The sequence below is a fragment of the Protopterus annectens genome, chromosome 10.part0 (genome assembly GCF_019279795.1).
Source record: "Protopterus annectens isolate FY-2018-M chromosome 10.part0, PAN1.0, whole genome shotgun sequence".
Lineage (NCBI taxonomy): Eukaryota > Metazoa > Chordata > Ceratodontiformes > Protopteridae > Protopterus > Protopterus annectens.
Window position 1 is genome coordinate 573167922 of NC_056744.1, and position 14538 is coordinate 573182459.

The following is a 14538-nucleotide window of genomic DNA, read 5'->3' on the forward strand; positions in this document are numbered from 1 at the left end:
GGGTATCTTTGATTCTCTATCCTCTCCCTCCTTTTCAGTCTAAGTTTTGGGGCGAAAGCATGGGCATGAGGTATAACCTGGTAGAATTTGTTTAAATCAGTTTGCTCATTTGCTGCTGTTATATTAAAAAATATATACACTTTATGCATCATCGCTTAGCTAGGGTTAAACTGTTCCCAGCACCATAACGTCTGCTCTTCAAATTTTCCCTCAGAACTAGCCAGTTTTTTAGTTTTAGCATTCAAATCTGTTTCTTTGAGCTCAGCACTTGTTCAGAACTCATTGTAAGCACTAAATAAGCTAGACATTACTACACCACTCAACTTTCCTCACTTGTCTAGAGGAAAACAGTTTTTAATACTTAATAAATAAGCACCTGTCCAGGCATGTCTAAGGGTCAGCTCCCCGTGTTTTCTCCTGTCTACCTGATGAATCTGGGCATCTTGGGGCAATGCAGCAGTTGCCTCATGTTCACAGACAACCCTCTCCTCCTACCACCCAACACTACAACCTGTGAGAGATACACTTATATAGCCAAACTGGAAGCAAAGCTCTCTTCACCCAAGACTGGACTAGACAGTCAAGAGGAAAAGGTAAACACCTGCACCACACCACACTCATCACATAGTCCCTCAAAACCTACACCACCAAAACACACACATAGCAAAACAAAACACACACCTAGATTTGCAGAGGCTCTCAATAAAAATCTGCTCAAGCAACAGAGACTTCCAAAGCAGAAACGCATGCAACCTCCACCCTCCAACACAACCCAAATGACATATAGCCCACAAACTCAGTGTGCCACTGAACCACCGCCCATTAGGCATAACAATGTACCCGACACTCTAGTCAAAGGTGACTGTATAGTCAGACACACTGAAGTTCCACTCACCAGGCTAAACAAGGAGAAAGTTACTGTCAGCTGTCTGTAGGGTGCCAGGATCTGCCAAATAACGCACTCACTCAGGTAACTCCACAAGTACAAATATGACTCTGTCATTGTCCATGTTGTTGTGAATGACCTGAGACATACCTCCCTGGACTACATGAAAAGAGACATGGAGGAGCTCTCCGATCTTGTAGCCCAGGCAGGTATGACCCTAGCACTGAGTAGCATCCTGCCATCACCCAGAATGATACCAAAGTACAAGGACAAAATGATTGACTTCAACAATTGGCTAAGCTTCTGGTGTCATTCTGAGTGGCTCCAGTATCTGTCTGCCTTGGATGACATGATCGACAGACCACGATGCTTTGCCGGAGATGTCCTGAACCTGCCTCCCTTGGGATTCCGGATACTAGCTAAGGCTCTTGCCACCCCTATAGTGCCTTTTTTAGGCAAGGTTCAAATGACAAACTCACCACTGTAACAGGTACATCAATGCTAGAAGTCTAGACCTCAAAATACATTCACTTGAGGCACTCCTTAAAATGGAGAACATCGACATCTGTGCAGTGACAGAGACCTGGTTCAAGGCTCCAGAGGGCACCCCTGCATTACCAGACTATAATTCATACCACACCTTTCGGCCATCTAACCTGGGCCGAAACACTAAAGGTGGAGTCATGTCCATATTCATTAAGGATATCCACACCTCCAGGCTAGTTGCTCAGCATAATGCGTCTGAGATTATCCAAGTGCAACTAACTCTGGGCAAGACTGCAATCGGAATTGTAACTTGCTACAGATCCCCCACCATGCCCCTGGATTCCCACTCCTCATTTCTTGATACACTGGAAAATATTAGGGTACAACCCAACACCCTAATAATGGGCAGTTTCAACTACCCCACCATTAACTGGGAAAACTACTCATGTACCAACTCTTTTGCGCAACGTTTTCTGGAATTCATAAATTCCAATGCCTTGGATCAACTTATCCACACCCCCACCAGGGGCAGCAATATCCTAGACCTGGTCATTACCAACATGGGCGACCTGTGTTCCACACCAGAGGTCAATTCCTCATTGGTCATATCCGACCACAAGCTAATCAGCCTAGACATCCACATCCCACTCCCCCGCCCCACTAGGGAAATCACTGTAAAAAATTTCTCCAAAGCCAACTTTACACTTCTTAAGACAGAAGTGGCAAACTTCACGACACCCCTATAGATGGACAATAGAGGTACGGCTGCTGAATCCTACACAAATGCACTTTATAAGCACTTACACGAGTGCATGGATTGTGCTATCTCTAACAGAACCAAGATGCTATCCTCCAAAAAAAGGAAGCCAATCTGGTGGTCCCCTGCCATAAACAAACTCTACAACAGAAGAAAGAAACTGTTGCAAAAAAGAGTAAAATCCCATGACTGGAAGAACTCCCTGGTCAGCCTCAGTAAGAAGTCGAGATCCTTCATAAAATCCATCAAAGCTAGTTATGAAAACAAAATCGCCACTGATTCTAAAGATAACCACAAAGCATTCTATATCTATGTCAAGAATCTCAATGGCAACACTCAGATCTGCTCTGAGTTACAGCACAATGACAATAAATATACAGAGCCAACTGATATTGCCAACATCCTGGCAGATAGGTTCAGTACTGACTTTACCCCCCCTCACCCCCTTAAAAGCCCATCTCTATATCGGAAGAATGCAAAGTTCCTGTAATCACGACTGCACAGGTAAAAAACACACTCTCCAAAGCTAAGAACACAGCATCCATGGGACCTGACAACATCCCAGGATGTGTTCTACATGAACTACAGAATGAACTGGCACCCCACCCAAGCACCATGTTCAGTCATAGCCTCACCTCAGTCTTTGTGTCCACTGAATGGCACACAGCAACTGTTATCCCACTCCACAAAGGGGGAGCCACCACGAACCCTTGGAACTACCACCCCATTAGCCTAACAAGCCTGGTCTTGCAAGGTCATGGAACGTATCATCATGGAACTTATAAACAAAGACATTGGTAATCTCCAAACTCTGGACCCCACCCAGTTTGGGTTTGTCAATGGCAGACCATGTCTCCTAAACCTGATTGACTTCTTTGAAGCAGTCACCAAAGGCATAGACGAGGGTAAGGTGGTTCACACAGACTATCTAGATCTCGCCAAGGCTTTTGACACCATCCCCCAGTCTGGAATTATAGATAAACTCACTAAACTAGGTGTAAATCCCTATGTCACAAGATGGGTTTCCAACTGGCTCACTGACAGAACCCACTTTGTGAAAGTAGCAGACTCCAAATCTGGCTTCAGACCAGTGACAAGTGGAGTACCACAGGGTTCACTCCTGGGTCCTCTCCTGTTTGGCATCTACTTTTCTGAAGTACAGGCTAACACAGAAGGTCTTTGGCTAATGAAGTTCGCAGATGACTGCAAACTAGCAGCCATAAATGAAACTCCTAACGATGTGGACATCCTACAAAAGGGCCTGACTTAGACAGATGCCTGGTGTCGAAGCCATGGCCTCAAGCTCAATGCCAAAAAGTGCATTGCATCCCCTTTGGTAAAAACTCTGTACCCGTGAGCTACCACATAGGTTGTAGTTTACTTAACACCGAAAGTGTGATGAGACCTTGGGACACAGGTGGACAGTAGTCTCTCCTTTGATAATCACATCACCACAGTAGTCAGGAAATCTGTCTACATGGCACACCTCATCACTAAAGGTCTCTCATCCAGAAAAAAAGAGGTCATTGTTCCCCTCTACTCGTCACTCATTAGGCACATTACAGAGTTCAGCGCCCCTTTTGGTATGTACTTCACAAGACATCTACAACAACTGGAAATGCCACAGAAATACCTCACAAAGAAGATTGCCGGCCTCAAACAGATGCTTTACGCAGACTGTCTCAAAAAACTCCAGCTTTACTCCATCGCATATCGACTACTCGGAGGCGATCTCTGCCTAACATACAAAGCTATGTCAAACCCAGAACTGTTGGACATGCTCCACTTAAAGAAATCCCAATCCCTCTGAGCTGCACGCTCTAGGGACCTAAACCTTGTCACCACAATAAACAGAACATGCTGGAGGGATAGAGTCCTGTGGAACAAACTACCTATCTATGTCAAACAAAGCTTCTCATTAGCACTCTTCAAGAACAATCTTGATTGGATGGCAGATAGGAAATTCACCCCAGGGATCACCTCTGTGGCTCTGCTCGACAGGGGCACAGGAAAATCATTTTCTTGGGTGGCGAAAGCCAGGGTACCTTTTTGGCTAGGCTTGTATAGGAACTAGGGCCAATAGCCTACTACCTACCTATGAACCTGTGAGTACAAAAATTGTTTAACTAGCTCTTGCCTGTGGATATGGAAGCTAGATACAAGCAGTAAACAATTTTAGCCCCTTTAATTTTGTATACAGCAGGCATATTTTTATCAGTCAAAAGAGAAGTCATGGATAGTAATTAATAAAATGTTGTAGGATTTTATTTGGGAGGGGAAGAGGGCAAGAGTCAAGTGGGATAAGTTGATCCTCCCAATAGAACAATGAGGTTTAGGATTGCCTGATTTGAAGGGATATTTAGTGCTACACAGTTAAGGCTGCTATACATAAGAAGCAGAAAGATATAATTAAAAGTTTAAAGGGTTGATGATGAAGCAGGGAGTTAATTCAAGAAATAAGGATAAAATGGGAATTTGGATGCAGATCATTCAGGAGAATAACAGCAGTCATACAAGGTATTATATTCATAAAGTAACAGAAAGTATACTAAGAACTAAGCCAACAAGGGAATGGAGAAAAGATATGCTGCCAGTAAGGATGACTGCAATTATGGCTACAGAGAACTGGTAAGAGGGGACTGGAATTTTTGGAAGAAATGGGCAAAGGAACCAAGGTGTTGGGAACAACTAACTAGAGAGGGAGAGGTAATAGAATGGAAAGAGGCCAAGGAGACAATTGGATTGTAGACTAGTGATTGCCTTCGGTATCAGGGATTGATATCAGAATATAGACAAGAAAAATAAATAAGGGAATCCTAAATGAAAGACCTGCACTGGTTGAGTTTTTAATTGACTTAGAACAGAAGCTGCTGTTAAAAAGGGTTAATCAGTAGGGCATGTAAAATATTGCACAATAGCTGTAGGAGTCAATCAGAAGAGGGTAGAAAATATTGGGAAGAGAGATTATATATGCAGTTCAGAAAGAAAATATGGGACAACATATGACCCTTAAATATGCAACAAAGTCTAGGTGATTTGAGATTTTTGCCTGGGAGTGTTTGCTTTAGATATTTTTGTACCCCAAGCAGACTCCAAAGAATTTTTTCATGTGCAGATGGCAAATGTTAGAGGCATAATGGGGAAGAAAGTGGCAATATGGGAGGATATGTTCTTGGAGTGTAATGAGTTGGCAGAGTTTAAAATTAGCCACAAGCTACTTTGTTCAGGAATACTGAGTGAGCAAATGAGTGTAATAAAGGAAATGTTTTTTTGACCTAGGATACAAAATCTGAATCGTCTAAATACAGTAAGGCCTTGTTAAGTTTAATTCTGGTAGCTGGCAAAAAAGCAATACTAATAAATGGAAATTATAGTTTAAACCAACTGTTCTAGCAGTAGTAAATAGAGTAACAGATAAAACAAGTGGAATTGAGTTATTTAGAAAAGTATAGGAGTAAATTACATAGAAAAATAGAAATTTTGTGAACAATACATACAAAAAACATTTTGGAGGAGTAATGAGAATTAAGAGAAGGTAGGAATTCAACAATTTATACAAATGTTGCTTTGGTTATATGTATTGCAGTGTATGTAATGTATAATGTTTGTAAATGTGAACTTGTTAATTTGGTTTGATCACTTTAATATAATTTTAGCTTTTTCTGTGTCACAAGTGATTAATTCAGTAAAGGTGTATATAAAAAAGATAAAGAGTAAGGTTTAAAGGAATGCAAGAAATGAACAGTTTATCTATTGTTGGACAGAGTGGTAATCGTTAAAAACAAACTGGAATTGTATACTGCTTAGAAACTGTTACTGTGGTTTGTTTTCTCTTCTATTAATGTATGTGTACCTATGCTATCGTGTAAAACCGGGTTTAATAGAGATGTTTAAAAAAGTTTAATGAGTTGTTAAAACAGGGTTACATGATTTTTAAGTTAGACTCTAGAGTCTGATATTAAACTGATATTTGAAGAGCCATACTCAAAGCTGAAATCAGGGACTTTTAATACGCAAAACACTTTCTATAAAATCAGAGAATAAAAAAAAAAAAAATCATTTGACAAAAAAGGTGATGAAAAAAGTTAGGAAACAAATAAAAGATAAAATAAGCTGAATGTTATGCTTACCTTTCAGTTTTCCTAGAAAGAACAATGTTAGTAGTGAACTCTTCATAATGGGCTCAAATGCTTTCAGAGTTATTAGTCATAATAATAGAAATTTTGAAACTGTCCAATAAAATGCTTGAAATAAAAGTTGATAATACGTATGTTAAGTCAGATGAATGGATATTCATTTTTTGACCTTTCTATAGTAATGTAGCTGTATATCCTAAAAAAATGAAAAGAAATTGATGACTTTCCTAAAATATTGTTATCATTTAAAGATGGTTTAGAGAATCATTCCTGTATACAAGATTCAGTTTACAATTCCATTACTAAAACAGAACTGTGCTAACAGACCAGATTCTTATACAAGTGATTTCTACATGATATGTTAGTATAAATTAATTGAACTTATATGCTACATGTCATTTTTGACTGGTTAAAATCAGTTATATGCAGTGTAATTTTTCTATTTTAGTCCAGGCTTACATAGTCAAGGCAAATATATGAAAAGACCTTTATACCAGGCTCTGTTTTGATGCTTAAGAAATACTGTTAAGGTGTTATTCACTATAACCACGTATGCATCTATATCATTTGAATAGGTGTAGATCTGAGATTAGGTCCATTTTGTCAGCAGTCTGGAATAAAGCCAAAGGCCTTTCGTCTGCTCGGCATTTAAATTTTCCAGGGTACATTGGTCTACTGGCCCTCTACTTTAAATGTTTTGTCAACAAATTTCTTCTCCAGATCTGTCTTGCTGATCCTAGCCTAGCATCAGAGAAAATGCATAAAGGATACATTTTCACTGTTTGTAGTGCTTGTGTGAGATGTTACCGGATTTTTTATGTGTTTTTGCTCTCATCTGATTGTTTATATCTACTGTACTTAGTATATCAGCAGACAGGCTGGAGCCATCAAATGCTTTTATTTTAGGCCTTTTTGTACTGTACTTCCTTTGTCTTCAAATCATGACATTACTTCACCTTGGTGGTCTTAGTTTATTTATACTTTTTAAAGCCCTGCTGTTAATTTCATTTACAGTTCAGGTGTTATTACTAGCTTTAGAAAAGTAATAAAGGAACAATGTAGAGAAGTTGATTCTTGCTGCATGTTTGATGTTCATATTGTTTGTAATCAGCTTTGCTGATGTCTTTGTCTCCTTCCAGTTCTTTCTAGTTTGGTTCTTTTCAAATCACTTTTATTTTGGCCTTTATTAGTCAAATATTTTTTCTTGCCATTTATCTTTTTTTGTAATTTATTTTATTAATATGTTGATTTGGTAAGCCCACCAGACAGATGTCCCTTTCTAGAGGTAACCCAGATGCACTATATAGTTAAGTGACTTGCACAGTTACACCATACCAAATGAAGGAAGAAGAAATCAAACGCTATACTCTGAGCTACAGGCAACACAGCATGTTACCTTCGCAGATTGTCTGTGCAAATAACCATACCATCGTTGATTACAGCAAGGTTTTCAAAAAGTACCAATGTGGGCACAGAGTTGCACCTTAAGACTGTCATTTTCACTGTGGATTATTATTATTTTTTTGTGAGCGAAAAACATTTTGACATTTACTGTAGTATATGTGAGTGTTTCACCCTGGTAACTGTCCAGGATAGGAACAACAAACTACTTTTGTCAGAACTAAAGCAGTCATCTCTTTGTGGGATTTTTGACTATGAGTTCCTTTCTAGGATTGACCCTTTTTGGTTAGAGGGCTAAGCCTGTAGTTGACAATCCTAATGACAGAGGAAAGAGACAAAGATAAAGAGCTTAAGAAGAAATTTAAGCTGAATAAAAGTAAGGAAGTTGATCCAAGATATTGTTGAAGAACCCAGAAATTCCTAGACATGTCCTTTCTTTTAAAAAGTCAAGGCAGTGGAAACTCACTTTGTTTCATCTGTTTCTGGTGTTTCTAAACTGCCATTTACAGCTTTATCTGTACATTGACTCGAGAAACTTATTAGAATTGATACAATTTCCTTGTCTGATGACAAAGATTCTTGTTCCTCTTTTCTTTCTTTTGCCAGGTCTTATAGAACTCACTAAAACATTTCTGTGATCATTGAACTTGATTAAAAGAAGCTGGTGAAGGTCTTTATCATTTTCTAGCAGGTGAAACAAAAGCTGATGAGGTGTTTTTCAAAATCCAGTGTATGATATTTCAAGACCTTAAGCACTCTGGTACTGGGGTGGGCAAAGACCTTTGCCTTTTTCCTGCATTTTTCAGTTCCTTATTTTGGGTTCTCCTCATCAGGCTTTGTTCACTGTCTGGCAGCTGTTGGCTCAGGGGATTAAGGAGCTGCTAAGCAAGTCACTTAGACAGCACACCTGGGCTGTCTGAAAAAAAGACTATGGAGATCAGCATTCTATCCTGGTTAAAATACTAATAATTACATAGATTCAGGTTCCTTTTCCATTGAAACCAAAGTGTGACTGTAAGGCATTGGTATCAGTGTCTGTATGATCCTTGTTGCATACTTTGATTCCATTCTTAGATTGACAACGGTTGGCATTGGACCACTTAGGGTCAACCTTGCTGCCTGCATTGATGTTTGTCTGATGCCTCCAGTATTAGGCAAGCCTTTGAAGTTGGTGCTCAGGCTTGGCCCGTTGGTTGCCCTGATTCCATCAGAGGTGTTGCCACTGTGGTAAGCCTTCTAGCCTTTGGAGTTGCTGTCCTGCTCATTGGTCTTGTAGTTGATAAGGGCGTCATCCACACTGGTCAATGTCAAGCATCTGAGGGTTGGACTTAGGGTTGATCTTTTTGGTCTTTGTATTTACCCTGATAGTGTGTAGCCTTCGAAAATAGAAGCTGGTGTCATTGACTTTGGGATGGAGTCAGTACTGACCTCAGTGCCAACTTGGCAGCTGCATCCATCTTTACTTCCCTTGGTACATGCACAGACTTAATCCTTCACCTCAGAAATAGTTTGCCCATACCATCTATCTGATAAAGATTAAAGGTTTAGTGGCTGCTGTAGGATCTCTCCAGTAGTCTGTCGCAGTACATTCTACTGCATTATCCTCCGATCAGTCCCCTCTGAGATCCACTGGGAACTATAAGTGCAAGAAGAGCCAAATTGAATCCCCTTAGGTGTTTTCTATACCAGCCATTGAGGAAGATGAAGGTGTCAGTTTCCCTTCATTCCACCTGATGACTGCAAGCCTGGAAAAGTTTTAGAGAAGATGAGTAAAATAGAGAAATGGTGTGCAGACCTCATGATCTCACCATCATCCTGCAGGAGGCCTTCTGTATACATAGCGATCTTCGTGATTGGTCCACTTATTCAACAGAGTGGTACAGCTAGTTATGAGGACAGTATGGGAGAACTCTGATGTGGCGCATGTCCTGAAGTCCAGACATGATCCTACAGCCTCTCAAACACTGGACATGCTGGGCTGACACTTATGCAGCAGATTCTACAGTAGCAGTGGAAGTCTTTAAAAAGGTTTGTACTTGGCCAGCTGTCTAGTGTTGAGAGATAAAGCCCTGATTATGACACACATGACCTGGGTTCGAATAGCTGCTTGGATGTTTGTAAGAGCTGAGCAGAGAAGAGTGGGAGGGTGTGGCTGTTGCTGGCTCACCCATCCAAAAAGGGCAGAGGAATCTGTAGCTTGCCACTTGAAAGACCGCTACCAGAAGCACTGGATTGTTGCATCTGTGGATCACAGCACAAGCCTAGGTAGTAAGGGCTGCCATTGCAGGGACATACCACAGGGATTCAGCATGCAGAGTAACACTTTTTGAGGTGACAGCATGTAGTGAAGCTTGGAGAGACACTAAGCAGTAGGTGGTGCTCCACCACAGAAGGATAGGCCAACCCACAGGACCTGTAAGATGGATTGCTCCCTACCAGCTGACTCTTGCCATCAGGGAAATTAATTGACTCATTGGACTTCTCAGGCAGTAGCAAATGGGCTAGAGGACTGTTGCCAGGCTTGAGGATGCTTAGCTTTTGCCCCAGTGGAATGAATGGACTGCTTATGTGCAGGTAGAAGAGCCATCGAGCTAGGTCCTACAGGGATGCAAAAAAAGGGGGGGGGTGGCTTAATTTTTGCAGAGGTCCACAGTCCATCTGTTGAATAAGGACTGTTATCAGTCTCAGAAGATGTGTATCAATCTGCATGTAAAACCTCTTTTTGGCTAGTGAGCCAGTTTGTATAAACAGTATGAGGAAATAAGGTATACTTTGATCTTGCAGCTCTCATTGCTCCTTTGTCAGCTGACTTAGCTGCAGTTTCTACAGCTGTCAACTGAAAAAAAGAGAGCCTTTGCTTCTTCTAACCCTACACCTCCAGATAAATTTGGCAAGTGGTTAGAATCTCAGGGGGAAAAGTTTGCTCAGTTTGGTAATTTAATGTGGAAATTAATTTTGCAATGTGCTTCCAGTTTATATGACTTTGCTGTATCTTTGCATGCTGAAAAGAAGAAATGAGATTGTTTTTTTAATGTGACTCAGGTTTTGAAACTTGCTTTTAGGAGTGTCTTGGAAGGGTGTGGACACTATTTCTAGAAATGTAGTCACTTCTGTTGTATCGAGAAGGCATGCCTGGTTACTTAACCAGAATGTTTCTGAGGATTTAAAGAATAAAAGTTTGAATACTACTTTACATTCTGAATGTGTTTGGTCCTCCTGTTACCCATTCTCAAACAGTGGGATGATAAAAGGGTATCTAGAATGTTTCATATTCCCCAGCAAGGCATCCAGCTTTGAAGGACATAAACAAAAATCACAGTCTAACAAGAGTCAGAGTACTAAGAGGAAATGGCAGGAGGATAATGTTTCCAAACAATATAAAAGGGGTGCCTTTCACAACACAGTTCATTTCCTTGCTAAAGAATGACTATGCCGAGATGCAGATCATCCCAACCCTTCCTCCTGTTCCTCCTTCCCTTTCTCTTTTCCACAGGCTTTAGCTCAATACAGCATTCTGGCCACAAACCATCTCAGACAAGTGGGTGCTAAGAGTAATTCAATGAGGATACTCTTGGCAGTGGACAGAAAATCCTCTTCCCTTCAGGGAAATCCCCCACACCCGCCAGCCCAGACACATATGTTATCCCTGGTACTCCTTCAAATGCTGTAAACAGAGGTTATAGAACCAGTTCCTGTTCACAAAAAGGAAAAGTATTTTGCACTAGAATCTTTGTGGTACACAAAAAGGAGCTATCATGGAGACCAGTGTTAGATTTGTTGTACCTAAATATCTTTCTGAAAGTACTCCAGTTCAAAATGCTCAACCTGCAGTCAGTTCCTTCCCGTCTTTATGGATCACTGTTTCTTGGTGGCTTTATAGCTGAAAGATGCTTGTCTCATTCCAGCTGCTCCCAACTTTAGGTTGAACCTGCAAATGTCCTGTCTCACTCCATCACAAAGAATTGTTTTTTGGTGTATAGATGGACACAGAAAAAAGTATGGCATTTGTTCCAGAAGACAACAGCCTGGCTAATCAGAACATTTTCAAGTATTTCTCATTTCAGGAAATTACCTGCTCAAGAGAATTTCTCAAAATTCTAGTCCTCATGACATCATTAATCTTCGTGACACCGCTGGCCAGATTCCAGATGAGAAATAATCAGCAGTACTTAAAAAATTGTTGGACCCAGCACCTACTTCACTTGGAGTTCCAGGTACCAATGCTGGATTTTGTGAAATAAGAGTTACAGTGATGGAGGGATCAGATGTCACTCTATCCAGCCCTGCCTTTCCCCTCCCATCCCCAGTTCAGTCATTCCAGACAGGCTCATCAGATTTTGTATTTGGAACAGTGTCCAGGGGGAGCACAAGTGCAAGGTGAATGGAATCCTTCAGATGCTGCAAAGCACATAAATGTCAAAGAAATATTAGCAGTGATTCAGACCTTAAAAGTTGTTCACCACTTATAGTCTCCAGGTCCCCTTTTATTGGTCACAGACAACACCACAGTCATATGGCACCTGAATAAGCAAGAGGATACAAGGTCATACTGTCTTTGCCAGTGATAGCCTGGGAGCTGGCCTTACAGCACTGTCTGATGCTTCAGGCCTTATACATCCAATCAGAGCAAAAATGAGAAGCAGTCAAGCTAAGCACATCCTTAACAGATCCTCATGAGTGACAGCTCAGGACAGTGGGGGGAATGCTTCAAACAGTTCTGTTCACCTCCTTTCAAAACAGACGGTGGAAAAGATTCTGTTTGAGGCATCCTTGCAGCCATTCTTGGAGGACAGACGCATTCTCATTCTGTTGGATAGGAATGCTCCTTAACGCATTCCACCCTTTACACCATTACCCAAGGTACTTCTGAAGATTCAGAAAGAATTACTAAAGATCATTGTGGTGTCACCCTTTTGGTATAAGCAAAGTTGGTTCTCTTTTGTAACGTAATTGGCCTAGGGCATTTTCCTCAAGCATCCATACACTCCTTATGTGCTCACTCAGTGTCAGGGGTGACTGTTGACCCCAACGTAGGGCAATTGCTACTGACAGCCTGGATGATTCTGTCTTAATACCTTTTAAGCACTTGTTCCATGAGGATGTACAGCAGGTACTGAAGGAGATAGGAGAACCTGCAACTAGGAAATCTTACATTTACAAGTGTGTTTGAGGTTTTCTAGATGGTGCCTAATGGATATCAGAGAACCTGGTATGGCATCTTCCCCTCTGGTTTTGAAATATTTCTGTGAGTTACTCAACAGTGAATTATTTTATGTATCTATCAAGGTGCATATTACATCTGTCTTAGCTTGTCTGTTCATGGATCCCCCTCTTTCATCTCTTTTTGTGGTCAAAGGAATGTTGCGCTTGAGACCATCTTGAAAGCAGATTCCTCTTATTCCTTGGGATCTCAACTTGTTCTTGGAAAAAATGACATTGTCACCTTTCTAGTCTGTCTTTTAGGCTGATTTAAAGTTCATCACTTGAAAAACAATGGGCTTCAAGAGTGTGACCATTAATGTCAGAAAATGTCTCGACAGTTTGTGTCAAACTTCTAGGTTGTTGTTCTCAGGTTTATAGCCCTCTGTTTTCAGAAATGTCGTTGTCTGTAGTGCACTTCTTCTGTTTGTCCTGCAGAGGGAAGGGAGGTGCAGGACTCACGGGGACTGTTTTTAAACCTGAAGGGATTTGTCCTCCTGTAGAAGTCAGGAAAAAAATTAAAGCTCGCCGGTTTTTCATGCTCAGGTGTCCTTGTCTCCTCCGTTCTCAGCCCGGCTCCCACGTCGCCACCGATATAAAGCTACGTTGTGTCGATACTAGTGTTAGAGTGGCTCCTGGTCCGTGCCGACCCGACTCAGATACCCGACTCGATGTGGCCTTGGTTGCTCTAGTGGAGCCGACGCCGTGGGTCTCGATACCACGACTCCCTGCTGGAGTGATGAGGTTCAAGGGACTTGTCTATATGGCCCGACCCACGTAAGAGTCCCACATCCCCCGGGATACCAGGGTATTCACTGCAGCGGCTGGTCCGTAAGAGATGTCGAGGCCGACCCATCAGGCCCGATCTATCAAATCTTCAGGAGGTCTTTTGTAGATTTGGAGACGGTTCTTTCGAGGCGGTTGAAGTCTCAGGCGATCTGGAGGTGGCAAAGCAGCCCGTCTCCAGAGTCTCAGGTGGAGCCCAGGTCTTCACTTTCCTCCTCCGGGTCTCGGGCGAGTTGGGACGGAGCCTAAGATGGGACAGCGACTGGGTTCCAGAGAGCGCTACATCCTTAGCTCCGTCGTCTTCGACTCCAGTCTCCCTTCCTGAGACCCCGCCTTGGAGAACATCGATCTCCGGGTCAGACTTGTCGGCTCCCGAGGGGCTAGTTAGCACCTTGCCGATGTCCAAGCCCCGCGCTCCGGTCTGGGGCTCCGACTTTGCTAAGCCTCGGAGACCTTCGGCCTCCGCTCGCTTCTCCCTTGATCAGAGACCTCTTCCTCCTTTCTTGTCGGAGGTGTCCCGGTGCCGGGGAGAGAGCCTTTGAGGTGGGGAGGTGGCCTGGCCTCTGAGCCTGGTGTGGTCCCTCCCCTCCTTTGAACCTCATCAGCCCTGGCTCCAGCCTACCTCACTCTCTCGGACCTCACAGCTCCAGGCCTCCCATGCCCCAGGAGCCCCCTCTTCCCAACCTCCCCTTTCCGAGGCAGGTCCTGATCCTCCAGGGGAACCCCTCAGAAGCTGATGTAAGAGAACACACCTCTTCCCCCCAGGAGTCTACTACATCCTCCTACCTACTTAGACGAGTGGGAGGGTTCTACGGTTCCCCCTCTTGTATTCCTACCCTTTCAGAGGGAGCTCCTCTCCCTTTCAGACATCCCTGGCCTCCATTGAC

General features: G+C 42.4%; 1 protein-coding gene across 2 annotated transcripts in view; it reads left to right on the forward strand.

Annotated features, from left to right (window-relative positions):
• Nucleotides 1–14538, forward strand: part of SZT2 (SZT2 subunit of KICSTOR complex) — a 3556133-nt gene that overhangs the window by 2891066 nt on the left and 650529 nt on the right. The window lies entirely within an intron of this gene.